This window comes from Enhydra lutris, unplaced genomic scaffold (assembly GCF_002288905.1).
Source record: "Enhydra lutris kenyoni isolate GAN:26980312 unplaced genomic scaffold, ASM228890v2 scaffoldscaffold89, whole genome shotgun sequence".
In the NCBI taxonomy this organism is placed as follows: domain Eukaryota; kingdom Metazoa; phylum Chordata; class Mammalia; order Carnivora; family Mustelidae; genus Enhydra; species Enhydra lutris.
This window is the reverse complement of record NW_019154173.1, coordinates 1,307,249-1,325,210: the sequence shown is the minus strand read 5'-3', so window position 1 is coordinate 1,325,210 and position 17,962 is coordinate 1,307,249. Positions and strand designations below refer to the sequence as shown.

At 43.4% G+C, this 17,962-nt stretch overlaps 1 pseudogene; it reads left to right on the top strand.

The window, feature by feature from the left end:
* The window catches only part of LOC111162142, a 74,388-nt pseudogene extending 57,549 nt beyond the window's left edge, over positions 1-16,839 (top strand).
* The last annotated feature ends 1,123 nt before the right edge of the window (positions 16,840-17,962 follow it).

Below are 17,962 nucleotides of genomic sequence, written 5' to 3'. Positions count from 1 at the left end.
CAGCGGGGAGCCTGCTTCCCTCTCTCTCTGCCTGCCTCTCTGCCTACTTGTGATTTCTGTCTGTCAAATAAATAAATAAAATCTTTAAAAAAAAAAAAAAAAAAAAGAAAGACCAGTAGCAGTGAGACTCAGATTGTCATCAAAGTCCACGCCACCATTCCGCTAAGCAGCCTGGAACACAGAACTGCCTCTCTAGGCTCACGCCACTTCCAGAAGCAGGCAGGGTCAACCTGAATCCGTTAACCAGAAAGGAAGAATGAACACTTGGGTTTGCCTAACAAAGCGCGGTGGGAAGCCATCTCCTGGGCAAGGTGGGCTTTGGCACAGGAAAGGCCAGTTGAGAGGTGACACCCCCAGCCAGCCGAAGCCCAGCCCTTCCTAACTGCCTCCTGCCGCTGCTGCTGAGGGGCCGTGGGCTCTCCCCCGGTGAGGGAGAGGGGCCGGGACACCTTGCTTTTACACACCCGAGGTGGTACAGAGAGCCATTTACCACAGCATTCTGCAGGAAAGAAAGCAGATTGTGTGAAATCTGAAGGAATAACATCTCATAACTGACAAAGGAAAGAAAATGTGAATTGAAGCATAATTACCAATGCACAATGCCGTCGCAGTTTCTAGATGCTATACTTAGCAGAAGCCCACAGTCTGCTCTTGTAATTATTTGTATGCATCACCCAGACCTTCAAACTATCTGCATTATCCACAATTATTATCTCGGCTCATCTACACATTCAGTTTCCCAGGAGGTGAAAAAACCTCTCCTGATACTTAGTTTATGAATTCTGGGGAACCTGACTGGGAGAGATGTGGAAAAGCAAACAATTGGTAAGGCATATAATTATCTCTTTCAAAGGCAACATTCACCTCCAGCTGGCCTACTTGTGTAGGTTCTAATGCCTGAAAAGAGAATTAATTAGCCCAAGCAGGTCTCCAGTGCCTGCATGTCCTCCTTCAAGCCTATTTACAAACCTGCTTAGAAATGCTGGGCTTTTACAAACAGAGAGTTCACTTAGAAATACAGCTGCACATGGAATTCTTTGAAAATGGAAATGGAAAATTCTGAACAGGAATAACTTGACATTTGATTCTGGAACAATGGTAAAATGTCAACATCTGCCATGAAAATATAGAACCATAAAATAATGAAAAGGGTCCTTTCAGTTTTTTTTAAATCTGTAGCACTGCTTGGGTTTGCTTGTTTTACAGAGCTCTGCGGGTTATCACTTGGTTTCAACCAACTTATATTAAAGTAATATTATTTAAGCAATTGATTAATTAAACTGGCACACTGCAGACTTTTGAGTTTATTGGAACATAGTAGTAGCCTCAATCTGTCAGAGCTGTGGTCCATCCAGGCAAGAAGTCTTTTTCCCATCCACCAAAAGCTTAGGTTGTTTGACAGACTATCATCCTCTATTTAGTGATCTTTTTAAAAATCTGGAATGTCAAACACCCCAAATTCTGTTAAAAATCCACTTCACTGTTCTCACTTATAATTATACTTAAACCTTTTTAAAACTTATCTACAATAGGAACCTGTACCAGCTCTTGAGTGACTAATTAATCCTTGAGTTTGCTGCCTGTTGCGTAAAGTAGCACCTCCAGCATTTCTTCCTTTTTTAAACTTTTTAATTGTGGTTTAAAAAACACACACACAACAGGGGCACCTGGGTGGCTCAGTTGGTTGAGCGCCTGACTCTTGATTTCAATTCAGGTCATGATCTCAGGGTCCTGGGATGGAGCCCTGCCCCTGCTAGGCTTCCCACTCAGCAGGGAGTCTGTTTGTCTCCCTCTCCCTAAGCCCCTCCCCTCACCCTTTCCTCTCCCTCTGCTCCCCCAACCACGCATGCACATGCACTCTCTCTCTAAAATAAATAAACCTTAAAACACACACACACACACACAACATAAAATTCACTATCTCGACCCTTTCTAAGTGCACTGTTCAGCTGCATTAAGTATATTCACATAGTTGTGCAATCAATCTCTAGAACTTTTCCATCTTGCAAAACTGAAATTCTATTCCCCATTTCCCCACTACCCTCCGCCCCTGGCAACCACCCTCTACTTTGTTTCTATGAATTTGACCACTTTAGATACCTCATATAGACGGAATCACACTGCATATGTTTGTCTTCTTGTGACTCGCTTATTTTCACTTGGCATACCGACCCTGAAGTTCACTCATGTGCAACATGTGACAGGAGTTCCTTCCTTTTTTAAAAATCAAGTTTATTATTTTAATTCCAGCAGAGTTCTCATACAGTGTTATATTAGTTTCAGGTGTACAAGAGAGTGATTCAAGGATTTCCGTCCTTTTTAAGGCTGAATTATAGTTCGTTGTATGTATAGACCATATTTTTTTTAGTGATGGACATTGGTGTGGCTTCTGCCTCTTGGCTATTGTGGATAATGCTGCTATGACCATGAGCATGCAAATATTTCCGCAAGATCCTGCTTTCAGTTTTTCTGGGTCTATACCCAGGCATGGGATTGCTGGGTCATACAGTAATCTATTTTTAATTTTTTGAGGAACCACCATATCATTTTCAACAGCAACCATACCCTTTTGTGCTCCTACCAACAGTGAACAAAGGTCCCGATTTGTCTATATCTTTGTCAATGCATGTTAGTGTCTGTTTTTTTGATAGTGGCCATCCTAATAGATGTGAGGTCATGTCTCATTGCAGTTTTTACAGGTCCCTAACGACATATGATGTTGAACATCTTTTCGTATGCTTTTTGGCCATTTGTATGTCATCTTTGAGACATGTTTATTCAAATTCTTTGTCCCTTTTTCAACTGCGTTGCTCTTCCGTTGTCCAGTTGTAGGAGTTCTTTACATACTCTGGGTAGGGGCCCCTTATGAGATTAATGATTTGTGAATGTTTTCTACCATCCTGTAGGTTAATTTTTCACTCTGTTGATTGTGTCCTCTGGTACACAGTAGTTTTTAATTTTGACAGAGTTAAGAGCTCTTTATTTTTACGTTCCCTTTTGTCCACCTTGCCAACACTTATCTTTTTTTTTAATAATAGCCATCCTAACAGGTATGAGGTGATATGTCATTGTGGTTTTTATTTGCATTTCCCTGATGATGAGTGATGTTGAGCACTTTTTTGAAAAGATTTCATTCATTCATTCATTCATTATTTATTTATTTGAAAGAGAGACAGAGATAGTGAGAGAGAGCATGAGTGAGGAGGAGAGGGAGAAGCAGGCTTCCTGCTGAGCAAGGAGCCCGACTTGGGGCTTGATCCCAGGACCCTGGCATCACGACCTGAGTTGAACGCACAGGCTTAACCGACTAAGCCACCCAGGAGCCCTGAGCATCTTTTTATATCCCTGTTGGCCATTTGTATGTTTTCTTTGGAAAACTGTCTCTTCGGGTCCTTTCTCCATTTTTTAACCAGATTATTTGGGGTTTTTTTTGTTATTGAGTTATAGGAGTTCCTTATACGTTTGGGATCTTAATCCTTTATCACATGCATAGCCTCCAAATATTTTTCTCCTGATCCACAGGTTGTCTTTTATTTTGTTGATTGTTTCATTTGCTCTGCAGAGCTTTTTAGTTTTACATAGTCCCACTTGCCTAGTTATGCTTTTGTTGGCTGTGCGTTTGGTGTCATATCCAAGAAATTATTGCTAAGACCAATGTCAAGAAGGTTTTCCCCTATTTTTTCTTCAAAGAGTTCTACAATTTCAGGTCTTATTTAAGTCTTTGACCTATTTTTAGTTGGGGGTTGTATATTGTGTAAGACAAGGGTCCAATTTCATTCTTTTGCATGTGGATATCCAGTTTTCCCAGCACTGTTTATTGAAGAGACTGTCCTTTCCTAATTGAATGGTCTTGGCTGACTTGCTATTTACGCATGGGTTCCTGAGCTCTCTATTCTCTTCCATTGTTCTACATGTCTGGTTGTTTTTACATGTCTGTTTTTATGCCAGTACCATACTGTTTTGATTACTATCACTTCATAATTTATTTTGAAATCAGGAAGTATGATGTCTTCTGCTTTGTTCTTCTTGCTGAATATTGCTTTGGTTATTTAGAGTCCTTTGTGGATTTTAGGATTGTTTTTCTATTTTTGTAAAGAATGATAGTGGCAGGGGTACCTGGGTGGCTCAGTCAGTTAAGCATCTGACTTCGGCTCAGGTCATGATCTCAGGGTCCTGGGATCAAGCTCTGCATCAGACTCCATGCTCAGTGGAGAGTCTGCTTGTCTCTCTCCCTCAGCCTCTCCCTCTGCTCGTGTGCTCTCTCTCTGTCTCTTCTAATAAATAAGTAAATTCTTTTTTAAAAAATGGGATTAGATGCATTGAATCTATAGATCACTTTGGGTAGTATGGATATTTTAACAACTAATACTTCTGATCCATGGACACGGGATAACTTTTCATTTATTTGTGTCTGCCTTGGTTTCTTTATTTGAAACATTTACTTATTTATTTTGAGAGAGAGAGTGAGAGCACACAAGCAGGGGGGAGGGGCAGAGGGAGAGGGAGAAAGGATCTCCAGCAGACTCCTCACTGATAACAAAGCCCAACATGGGCCTCAGTCTCATGTACAACCCTGAGATGATGACCTGAGCTGAATCTAAGAGTCAGACACTCAACTGACTGAGCCACCCAGGGGCTGCTACTTTAATTTCTTTTATCAGTGTTTATTTTTATTAATAAGTAATATTCCACCGCATGGATATACCACATTTTGTTTATTCACTCATCAGGTGGTGGACATTTGAGTTGGTTCCACTGTTTGGCTATTATAAATAATGCTTCTATGAAAATCCATGTACAACCTTTTGTTTAGATGTATGCTCGCAATTCAATATTTTTAAGTATATTATGAGGTTGAACAACCATCACCACTTCCTAATCCCAGAACATTTTTACTCCCCAAAAGGAAATCATACACCCATGCAGTCACTTCCCAATCTTTACTTCTTCTTCCAGCCTCTGGCAACCACTATTCTATTTTCTGTCTCCATAGATTTGCCTATTCTGGACATTACATATAAGTGGAATCATACAATATTTTTCCCTTTGTGTCTAGCTTCTTTTAATTAGCATAATGTTTTCAAGATTCCTCCATGTTGCAGAAGGTATAAGAACTTCATTCATTTTTATAGCTGAATAATATTCTGTTGTATAAATATATAACATTTTGCTTACCCATTCATCAGTTGATGGACACTTGGGTTAGTTCCACTTTTTAGCCTTTATGAATAATGCTGCTATGAACATGTGTATGCACTACTTTGTGTGGACATATGTTTTTGATTCACTTGGGTATTTTCAATATATCTAAGAGTGGTATTATTGGATCACATGGTCACTTTATGTTTAACTCCCTGAGAAATGTCCAAATAGTTTTCCAATGAAGTTAAACTTTTTATATTCCAACTAGCAATGAATAAGCATTTCAATTTCTTCATGAGCATTTCAATTTCTTCATGTCCTTCCCAATACTGGTCACTGTCTTTTTTTATTATAACCATACCAGTGCATTGAAGTGATATTTCATTGTGATTTTGATTTGAATTTCCCTACTAATGACACATGTTTTCATGTGCTTAATGACTATTTGTATGTCTTTTTTTAAAGAAATATCTATTCAAATCCTTTTCCCATTATGTCATTGGGTCATATATCTTTTTATTGTTGAGTTGTCAGTTTTCTTTAATCTTTAAAGATTTTATTTATTTGAGAGAGAGAATGCACAAACAGGGGGAGGGGCAGAGGGACAGGGAGAAGCAGACTTCCTGCTGAGCAGGGAGCCCAACACAGGGCTCGATCCTAGGACCCTGGGATCATGACCTGATCCAAAGGCAGACACTTTACCGACTAAGCCACCCAGGTGTCCCAAGTTGTCATTGTTCTTTATATATTTTGGATACCGTGCCTTATAAGATATATTTGCAAACATTTTCCCATTCTGTAGGTTGTCTTTTCATTTTCTCGATGATATTGTCAATAGCACAAAAATTTTAAAAATTTTATATAGTCCAATTTATCCTTTTCTCTAAAGTCTAATTCTGTTAAAATTATGAAATTGGACCAAAAGTAAAGCAAGAGATGAGGGACACAAACTTGTTATGTTTATACTCTAAGTGAACATAGTAGTAGCAAAGAGACAACAGGGAAAAGAGGAAGCTGTGAACAGTGGGGGTTTGGGTTAGGGAAATGAAATCAACTGTTGGATTCCCTCTTGTAGGTGACAGCCAACAATTTCAATCACTGGCCAAAAGATCTGGTAGACTGGATCTTAAATTATTCTAGCATCAGTGCCTAACAGAGCCAGTCTAGAGAGTGAGGTTATGGCAGCAAGGGTCTCCAAACTGGAGTAAATAAACCCATGAATGAAGTGATTTGGAGTAGCAACATGGTTTGGAGTAGTCCATCTAGTTTAGAGTAGAACTACCATCAGCCACTCAGAATACAGAGAGTGGGGGAAAGAATTGGTAAAAGGAACAGGAGAGAAACTCCAGGAAATCAAGGCAGAATTCTGGAAGTGCAGACTAGCAAAAATGGTACAGGAAAGAGAAAAACATGAGGAATCAAGAGAATAAGTATTTAGGGTTCATTTCCTATTTACCACTAGTGATGGTTAATTTTATGTATCAATTTGGTTGAGCCATCAAGCAGCCAGCTACTTGGTCAAACATTATTCTGGGTGTTTCTATGAGGGTGTTTTTGGCTGAGATTAATATTTAAATTAGTAGACTGAATAAAGCAGATGGCCCTCCATAATGTGAGTGGACCTCATCCAATCAGCTGAAAACCTGAATAGAATTAAAATGTTGACCCTCTGGGACGCATGGGTGGCTCAGTGGGTTAAGCATCTGCCTTGGGCTCAGATCATGATCCCAGGGTCCTGGGGTCCAGTCCCACATTGGGCTCCTTGCTCAGCCCAGAGCCTGCTTCTTCCTCTGCCCCCAGCCTGTGCACACTCTCTCTGACAAATAAATAAAATCTTAAAAAAAAATAAAAATAAAAGGTTGACTCTCCACTAAGTAAAAGAGAGTTCGTCCTGACTGCCTTTGAGCTGAGACATCAGCTTTTTCCTGGCTTTACTCTCAAACAGAAACATTAGCTCCTTCTGGATCTCAAGCCAATCTTCAGAGTAGAATATCATGGGCTTTCTCGAGTAGTCTTCAGCTTGCCAACTTACCCTGCAGATCTTGGGACTTGTAAGCCTCCATAATCATATGAACCAATTCCTTGTAATACATCTCTTTATATATATTACATTTCTAATATTTGTTACACAATCAATATATATATTTATTAGCCTGAGTTTCAAAAACACTCTTCTCTGGACTTTCTGTAGCTCTACCCAGTCCTTTTTAAAGTGAAGAAAGCAGAATTTGCAATGGTGTTCTAGGTTCACAAAGATCTGGGTTTTGTCAAAGAAGAGGAAACTATTTGGGTTTTCTTAACCAGTCACCTTCTCTGTTTCTCAGCACTTTGTTGGCCTTCCCGCACCACAGTTGTCTCCGACAGGGCTGTGAGCAAAGCCTTCCTGCCACACCTCTGTAATGGGGTTAACTCAAACAACAGATAAGAACAGAGGAACTGATTAAGGTGTTTGATTTTTGTTTCCTGCTTTCTTTTTTTTTTTAAGATTTTATTTATTTATTTGACAGAGATCACAGTAAGCAGAGAGGCAGGCAACGAGAGGAGAGGAAGCAGGCTCCCTGCTGAGCAGAGAGCCCAATGCAGGGCTCAATCCCAGGACCCTGGGATCATGACCTGAGCCGAAGGCAGAGGCTTTAACCCACTGAGCCACCCAGGTGCCCCTTTTCTGCTTTCTTTACAATGACTCATCATTCAGATGCTCCCAAGGGAGAGGTCTCCCAGAATCCTTTCATTACACCCTACTTTAAAGGTGATAGCACACTTCTCACCAGAGGGATGCCCATACTTCTTCATAACTTAAATATGCCCTCTACTTACTGCTTTGTCTACACTAATCAAAAATTGAAGGGCGAAAGATGGATGATATACCATGCTGCCCTTCTTTTATGCCAACAGCCTAAGATCCTGTAATGACTTTTGTGAAATCCAAATATGGTACCTAGGAAATCACCACTCTACCAGAAAGCTCCTGCTCTCTTTCTTTCCTATATATTCAGTCTTCTGTTTCCACTTCTTTTGAATGAATCAGTCTTTAACATGCAATGTAAATTCTCAAATATGTAGATGCTGACAGTTTTTAAGCAATTACAGCTCTATGTAAAGAGGCTTTTCCATTTTTAAGAGTTGGTATTTTTAAATACATCTTAAACACAAAATCGTTTTAAAGAGAGTTACACAGTTTTCTCGCAGGAGGAGGGGAATGACAAATTTGTAAACAATGTTTAAGCATCGTCTTAAAAACATCATCTACTATCCCCTTTGAATTTCGTTTGTAAACAAGAATATACTTTTAGGAGACACCAAGGCACACAGTCTTTCTGCCTCCTGCTGGAAATCTGAAGAAGTGAGTTGCATTTATATCTCAGCCTTAAATTGGTAAGTAGAACTCTAGAGCATTATACCATCTGTTTATATCTGTTTAAGAGGAAGTAGTAAGCAATTTTTCAGTGATTTTTAGTATATTTACAAGGTTGTACAACCATCACCACTCCCAAATTCTAGAAAATTTTCATTACCCCAAAAGAAACCCCATACACACTATCAGTCATTCCCCATTCTTCCTTTCTACCAGCCACCAGCAACCACTAATGCATTTTGTGCCTCTATGGACTTTCCCATACTGGACTTCATACAAAAGGACATATACAATATGTGGTCTTTCTCACTGGTGCTTTTCATGCATAATGTTTTCCAGGTATATCAATGTTGTAGAAGGTATCAGTACTTCCTGACTTTTTATTGCCCAATACTATTCCACCGTATGAATATACCACATTTTATTTGCCCATTTATCAGTTGATGGACATTTGAGTTGTTTCCACTTTTTTTTTTAAAGATTTTTATTTATTTGACAGAGAGAGAGAGAGAGATCACAAGTAGGCAGAGAGACAGGCAGAGAGAGAGGGGAAGCAGGCTCTCCGCCAAGCAGCCTGATGTGGGACTCGATCCCAGGACCCTGAGATCATGACCTGAGCTGAAGGCAGAGGCTTAACCCACTGAGCCACTCAGGTGCCCCAAGACAGGACTTGTTTCCACATTTTGGTTATTGTGAACACTGTTGCTATGAACTTTTGTAAAGACATCTGTGTGGATATTAGTTTTCATTTCTCTTGGATATATAGACTAGAGTGGAATTATGAGATCTTGTGATAACTCTATGTTTAACCATTTCAGGAATTGCCAGACTGTATTCCAGAGTAGGTATACCATATTACATTACCACTAACATGGGTAAGTGTTCCTATTTCACCAACACTTGTTATTGTCTCTGTCTGCCTGGTTGTCTATCTATCTAATATATATCTCCTAGCCATTATAGCCAGACTAGTGGGTATCATTCTATTTTTTTTAAAGATTTTATTTATTTATTTGACAGAGAGAGATCACAAGCAGGCAGAGAGGCAGGCAGAGAGAGAGGAGGAAGCAGGCTCCCTGCTGAGCAGAGAGCCCGATGCGGGGCTCGATCCCAGGACCCTGAGATCATGACCTGAGCCGAAGGCAGCGGCTTAACCCACTGAGCCACCCAGGCGCCCCTATCATTCTACTTTGATTTGCATTTCCTAAATGATTAATGATGCTGAACATCTTTTCATGTGTTTATTAGCCATTCACGTATCATCTTGTGGGAAGATTTTAACATCCAAATCTATAGCCCATTTTCTAATTGGGGTATCCTTTTATTGTTGAGTTGTATGAGTTCCTGATATAATCTGTATGCAAGACACTTATATATGTGATTTGCAAATATTTTCTTCTAATCTATGGGTTGTCTTGTCACTTTCTTGATGATATCCTCTGAAGTATAATTTTTTTTTATTTTAGAAAGAAAGAGCATGCAAACAGGGGAGAAACAGAGTGAGAGGGGAAAGGGAATCCAAAGCAGCCTCCACACTGACAATGGAGACCAATGCGGGATTTGACCCCATGACTATGAGATCTTGACCTGAGCTGAAACCAAGAGTCAGATGCTTACCAACTGAGCCAACCAGGCACCCCATAAATCTTTTATCTTTAATGAAATCTAAATTATCTATTTTTTCTTTTGTTGTTCATGCTTTAGGTGTCATATCTAAGAAGTACCTAAATTGGGGCACCTGGCTGGCTCAGTCAATGGAGCATGCGACTCTTGATTTCAGGGTTGTGAATTCGAGCCCCATTTTGGGTATAGAGATTACTTAAAAATAAAATATTTTTTAAGTGCCTAAATTGCCTAATCTAGGTCATGAAGATTTATGCCTATTTTCACTCTAAGAGTTTTATAGTTTCAGGTCTTTGAACCATTTTGAATTCATTTTTTTATATGGTGTAAAGTAAGGGCTTAACTTCATTCTCTTGCATGAAGATATCCAATTGTCCCAGCACTTTTTTTTGATAAGACCACTCTTTCCCTTGAATGGTGATGGCACTCTTGTTGAAAATCAATTGACCATAGATGTGAAGGTTTATTTATGGACTTTCTATCATACTCCAATGATCTATATAGGCCAGCATTACGCAGTCTTGATTATTGTGGTTTAGCAGAAAGTTTTTAAATCAGGAAGTATAAAGTCTATGTTCTCTATCATTCTGATCCCTCCCAAGGCTGCTAAGTTGCTGGTTTTCACTGTGACTGTGGGCTGTTGATTTTCAAATCTACCACAGAGCTGGAGAGAGAATATGGGAATAGGGGAAGTACTAATGGCACAAAGCTTAGTGTTCTTACCAAGATTAAACCATTTTTCTTGAGGAAATGCTCTCTTGATTTTTGCAAACTTTATAGTTAATTTCTAAAGTTCTGGAAAACTTGCTTTTACATTTTTTGGCTAGTATTCATTGCCTTTTCTTTTTTAGAGAGAGAGAAAGAGGGAGCAAGATTGAGTGGGGAGGAGAGGGAGAGAGAGACTCTCAAGCAGGCTCCATGCCCAGCACGGAGCCTGACACGGGCCTTGATCTCATGACCCTGAGATCATGAACTAAGCCAAAATCAAGAGTCAGACACCCAACCAACTAAGCCACTTGGGCACCCCCTCATCACTTTTAATGCGAAGTTTCTCAGAGTTTCTTACTTCACCATTCTTGATATCATCTAGATCTGAGCTTTTAACCTCCACTACCCTTTCCTCCTTTGCACCAAATGTTGTTGAACCAACTTGTGCTGTTTCCTAGGAATTAAGTAGATAACGATGTCACAAATTATCATGTGCACTAAAAGCCAGCATAAAACTGTTAGGATTTCTAGAAGATTAGGCTATGTGAGTCAGGATCCTTGTCTTTTTATGTTTTAATGTCTCTCTTAACCATGAAGCACAGTGTTAAAATGAGAATATTTGTCTCCAAATTGCTGCTGGAAAATATATGTGACAAATACCTATCCTTTCTGTTATGATCTAAATGTTTCTGTTTCCTGAAAATGCATATGCTGAAACCCTAATCCCAATGTGATTGTAGTTGGAGATGGAGGCTTTGAGAAGTAATTAGGTCATGAAGGTGGAGCCATGATGAATGGGACTAACGTTCTTATTATAAGAGGAGACCAGAGAGCTAGATAGTTCTTTCTCTAACAAGTGAGGATACAGCAAGAAGTTGGCCATCTACAACCAAGAAGAGGGCTCTCACCAGCTCCTGACCATGCTGGTGTCATGATTTCCAATTTCCAGCCTTTAGAACTATGAGAAAGAAATGTATGTTGTTTAAGTTACCTTGCCTAGGATAATTTGCTATAGCCAACTAAAGCAATTCTAAAAAGAAATACCAACTTATCCAATGAAGAACATAGTACATTGTAAAACAGCCCACTACCAACTTCTGTTCTATTCAAGAGAAGAAGAGAGTGATCAGGAAGGGTAACCAATGAGTGAGGATTACTTAGAAGATTGTCATAATGTTGTGCATTTCTCTCCCCACTCTCATAATCTTCAAACTAAATTAAAGGGGCTACAAGGGAACTACTGTGGGTTTGATATGTGTTCTCTAGAGTCTGAACAACAGTTGATATGTGTCCTTTGAGGTTCAGAAGGCCCAAGGAGTGGTGATTGAGGTTTACCTAAAATAATAAATTTAAAGACTGGTTGGAGTTGTCTGTGACTGTTGAGCAAAGACAGTGGGTTGCAGTGGGTATAGCCTGAACTTCAAGTATCTGGTGGGACAAAAGTATGGAATATTCACCATGGGACAGAAGGGGTCTTAAAGAAGATATCCTGGCTTGAATTTTCTAGAAAGGCACCTGCTGAAGAGGTATACATACTAGGACAAGGTGATTCTAACCAGCACAATTTAGGTGGGGTGTGCAGCCAGCCAGAGTTGGAAACTGAGGGGAAGAAGAGCAAGCAAAGAATAATGGTATCTGGGCGGAAACTGAGACAATGAAAGAGAAAGCTGGTAGGGAAGAGAGAAGTTTTGAGTTTGAGTTGAGACATCATTTTTGATATTTAGTATCCTAATGATTATTTCATTTGGTTAAAAGATATCTCTGCAAAATTCTTTGTATATATTTAGTATTTCCAAAATATTTTAGGGGACTTGGCAGTATTTTCATTGAGCCTGGGATGCTTCACTAAAATGAAGAACAGAAAGCCTAAATTCTTTTTTTTTTTAAGATTTTACTTTTAGGGCACCTGGATGGCTCAGTCGGTTAAGTGTCTGCCCTCAGCCCAGGTCATGACCCCAGGGTCCTGGAATTGAGCCCCAAATTGGGACCCCACTCAGCAGAGAGCCTGTTTCTCCCTCTTCCTCTGCCTGGTGCTCCCCATGCTTGTTCATTCTCTCTGTCTCTGTCTGTCTCTGTCTGTCTCTCTCTCTCTCTTAGCCAAATAAATAAATACAATCTTAGAAAAAAAGATTTTATTTTTAAGTAATCTCTATACCCAACATGGGGCTCAAACTTACAACCCCAAGATCAAGAGTCACATGCTTTACTGACTGAGCCAGCTGGCACCCCCCCAGAAAGCCTAAATTCTAATACCAGTTCCATCATTATGTTGTATGGGACCTTAGCCACTTTGTGCCTCAGTTTCCTCACTATAAAATGCAGATAATAGCTTCTCTCCTCATCTCACATGGTTTTGTGATGATGAAAGAGAATACCAGACAATTTATGTTAAATTTCTTTGACAAGAGTAAGTTTAAGATTTATTCCAAATCTATTTCTCATAGTTAGTACATACCACTAATCTAGCAGAGATAGGGCAGGAGTGAATGAAGCTCCAGTTAGTAATCCAAGACAGAAATCTAGCAATGCCCAATAACTATAAGAAAATGACCAATGTAAGTTATGACCAGGGCTCACCTGGAACAGAGTGCTCGTGGGGGCGGGAGGATGCATCTGGAACTTTTGCTCTGGAACATTAAGAAATGACAGGACCTAAGGGGTAGAGATGTTGCATTTTAGAACATTGGATAAGTTAAAACCAAAATGTAACAACGTCCCTCATTTCTCACTTCAAAGTATAGACTGAAACTCTTGGGTTTATTTGACTCTGCTAAAAGAATCTCATCTCTAGTCAGAGGAAGCAGCTCCCAACCTCCCACCACTGCTCACCCGAAATGCAAAGTCACTGTAGAAGATCCCAAAAGACTTGCAGGAATTTGTTAGTTTATATGTTACTAGAAACTTGGGATGCTGTAGTAAGGATGATAGAATTTGCCCATATGTCTGGTAGCTAGAGCATTAGGATATACTTCTATTATCTTACTGATCTGATTAGCACAAATCTAGACTAAATCCTGAAACCCTAGAAATCCCTCAGCATGATGCAAAGGAAAGAATTCAAGGACTTAGCCAGGGAAATATACTAGTGTAAATTTATCGGGAGAGACTTGCCTGCCCACTCTCTAATTATATCCTCTGAAAGGCCAGATGACTATATCTTCACTAAAAACTTGAGACAAATTACTGAGTTAAGCCCAAATATCTTTTTGTTTTGTTGAAAAGAATGTGAAACTTTCAGAAGGGTTATAATAACACAAAAAATACTCATATACCCTTTAAACAAATACATCTATTGTTAACATTTTACCTTATTTGAGGGACGCCTGGGTGGCTCAGTGGGTTAAGCCTCTGCCTTCTGCTCAGGTCATGATCTCAGGGGTCCTGGGATCCAGCCCCGCACCGGGCTCTCTGCTCAGCAGGGAGCCTGCTTTCCCCTCTCTCTCTCTGCCGCCTCTCTGCCTGCTTGTGATCTCTCTCTGTGTCAAATAAATAAATAAATCTTAAAAAATTAAAAAAAAAAAGAAAACTCACTTTAAAAAAAACCATTTTGCCTTATTTGCTTTAGCATTTGTGTGGGGCTCTTTATATACGTGTGTCTATATCTACATATATACACAGGATACTTTCTGAACTTTTTCAAAACAAGTTGCCTATATCGTGGTCCTTTACCCCTAAATATTTCAAGGTGTATTTTCTCAGAACAGGAATATTCTCTTAGGTAACCCCAGTAAAGGTATGAACTTCACTGAGTTTAACATGAATACAGGGACTCCGGCGGTTATCCATACTGAGGTGAGTGTGCAGGAATCGCCCCGTGTGGTCCACGGTGGCCCAGGATGCTGTTAGTGGGCAAGGGCCTGGAGAACATGCCGAAGGTGTCATGCCTGCCACTCGGCTCCATTACCGATGCACTGCACGAGTTCATCTACTGCAGGAAGCAATATGACCCACACGGGCACCCTTACTGCCCAGTCCCATCCTGAAAACCACCGGCTTCTGTCTACCGGTCCAATGCCCACCCTCAAGGCGTCCGCCGAGCCTGACCCCTCTCCACCCAGCTGCGGAGGCACGGCGACCACAGCTCTCAACGCGCAGGCGCACGCATCGATGTGGACGTGCGGAGCTGAGCCGCGGCTGCGTGCTTCCGGCTGGGGCGCTTCTCTGAGCAGTACCAGAAGTCCTTGCGGCAGGCGGCCGGCGCCAGGCTCCCGGTCCTGCCATAGGCCATGGCCTTTGTGTCCCAGGACGTCATCCGGCAATTCGTGGAGATGGGGCCCAAGGTGCTGGCCGTGCAGACCATTGCCCCCATGTTCCTTGCTGTGCACGATGAGGTCCTGCTCTCCATTTTCACGCAGGCGCAGGCCAGCTCCACTTCCCAGGGCTCTGCCTCTGTTGCCAAATTACCGCTCCACCCAACCACGGCCAACAGCTTCCGGATGGTCATGAGCGGAGTCCACAGCAAGGCTGCGAGAGACTGGTGGCTGATGTGGCTGGGTGGAGAGGACCTTACCACCATCATCGTCATGGCTCACTACGACGCCTTCAGAGTGGCCTCTTGGCTGTCGCATGGCATGGACTCAAACGAGAGCGGCATCTCTGTATTGCTAGGGCTCACCCGTCACTTCTCCAAGCTCTACACCAACAAGCGCACCCACGCAGTGTACAATCTTCTGTTCTTTGCTTGTGGAGGGACAAGTTCGACTACCAGGGAACCAAACACTGATTGGAAGACAACCTGGACCACACAGATTCCAGCATACGCCAGTACACCGTGGCCTTTGTCCTCTGCCTTCATCCTCTGACACCGTGGGCCAAGCGGACAGCCTTTATCTTCATACGTCCTAGCCACCTTGCAAGGAGATTCTGCAACTTGCCTTCCTGCAGAGCTGGAGACAGTGGCGGCCAGTTCCTGGAGCTGCTGTTCTCTGTGGTGAACAAGATCAACCTCACTGAGAACATCCTGGCCTGGGAGCATGAGTGCTTCACCATACTCTGGCTGTCTGCCTTCACCCTGGCCCACATGGGGAGCCCTCCCCCACCACCCCACCCCCCCCCCCCCACCCCCACCCCGTTAACCCGTGACAGCCAGGGCAGTAGCAGCATGGACATGAGATCTCAGGTCTGTTCTAAAACTCTGACCTACAACTTGAGGCTCAATGCAGAAGCCCTGACCCGAGTCATTTATAACCTGCGGGCGCAGGGAACCCCTGAGACATGCTGGTCTTCCTAGAGCAGATGATCCAGCAGAAACAGCTGGACTTGGCAATGGGATGGCTCACCAGCCAGCCCCAAGCCACCCAGCTGGTGGACAAATACTGCACGTTCCTCGGCATGCAAGAACACTACCTGAGTCACTACCAGAAGTGGGGGAAGCAGCACCACATCACAGCTGATAAACGAGACCCTGAGTTTGTCTTCCATGACCACCTGAAGCAGGTTATAAAAGCCTACACGGTCAAGCCAGCCGTTTTCTCCTTGCTCCCGGCCATCTGCACTGGTGCCTACTTCGGGGCGACCTACACAGCAGTCCAGGTGAGCAAGCAGGAGCTTAGGTGGGAGGCAAGGCCTCTGTGGGAGGGCCACCCTGGCCAGGTGAGTCCTCGGCATCCCCCTTCTCCCATCCTGCCTAGAAGCAGGGGACCCTGCAGGTGGCCCTCAGGCCTTCCTTGAGGCAGGGTTTGCACCTGACCTCACTCAAACCCCCCTACTGCCTCTGGCACTTCGGCATTCTGTACAAAACAGTTCAGGGACTGCTCCCGAATGCCATGCCGTGGCCACCCACCAGCGCAGGGAGCTTTGCACCTGCCACCCCTCCCTGCTCCGCAGCCGGCAAGAAGGCAGGGCTTCACCCCTTGCTGAGAGGCCCCAACCTGGAATCACAGAGCTTTTGTGTGTTGCTCCTGAGGACTTGGGGAGTCTTTCTCCTTTTTGTCCTTTGCACTCCCTTGGAGGAGCATTTAGGTGGAAGTCCCAGGGCCAGGCCATGGACTTGGGAACGAGCCTGCCATTGAGCCCCGAGCCCTGGAGGTGACCCCATGGTCCTCGGGGCTTGTGAGCAGAGATGACAGAGGAAATGAGCAGCCTCAGCGTCCCTACTCCTACCCTCAACACTGACCAGGGACTCCCAGCTCTGTGTCTGTCCTCCACCCTGCCCCAGTCACCCTATGGTGACTGAGATACTCTCTCCTCTTGTCTGAAGGAGGGCAAGGCCAGCCTCTGGGTCCCTGGTTCTGGCCCCTTCCGCAGAAGACTTGTGTCTCCCCCGCCTTGGCCAGGGTTGAGGGGACCAGCTCAGGGTGTAGCCTTGGAATGCATGTCCCCCAAGTCCCCATGGACAGCTGGAGCCCTGAACACCCAGTGGCCTCCCTGTCGGGCTCCTTGCACCAGTTGCCCTCCCCTGTGCTTCTCACTGCCTTTGCCCTCCTGCCGTACCCCAGGGAGCTTGGGCCTGTCCCCCTAGGGTCCCAGTGCCTTCAGAGTCCCTGGGGCAAGAGGCGGCCCTAAAGTAGGCCCCCTGGCTCTTCTGCCTCTTACCTCAGTCTCTCTGGGCCTCAGTTTCCTCACCTGTAGAAAAGAGTATGTGTTCTGGGGCAGCTTCTGCTTCAGGGTCCTAGGAGGGCATCCAAACTGGGGGTGGAGCGAGAGTGTTTTCTGGGGGAGATGCAACTGACCGTGGGGCTGGCAGGGCTGCCCTTCCCAGAACCTGGAGAGGAGAGTCAGGGCCTGAACCCCACAGATCAGGTGCCTCGTAAGGGAGGGGCATGAGGAGGACACCTCGAACCCCGCTGAAATTGACCTCAGGGAGGCCCAGGTGTTTCTTCCCGGTGTACCGATTCATTAGCAGTATAATCCATTAGGTGTTTTGTGCAGGGAAGAAAGTCAAGATAAGGGATGAGAGATGAGGTGCTCGGGCACCGGCCTCCTTTGCCCCCAAGAAGGTCTTGCCATCTTCTGGTCTGCCACCCAGCCACTCCTTACCCAGAAGCCAACTCTCCACTTGCTGGAAGGGACAGGCTCCTGGAGGACGGCATCTCTGCCTCTACCTGGGACCTCCTGCCTTTTTCCAGCCAGACTTCCTGACAGGGCTGCCATCCCAGCCTTGCAGGCCCCGGATGTTGGCCGAGCTGGGCCTAG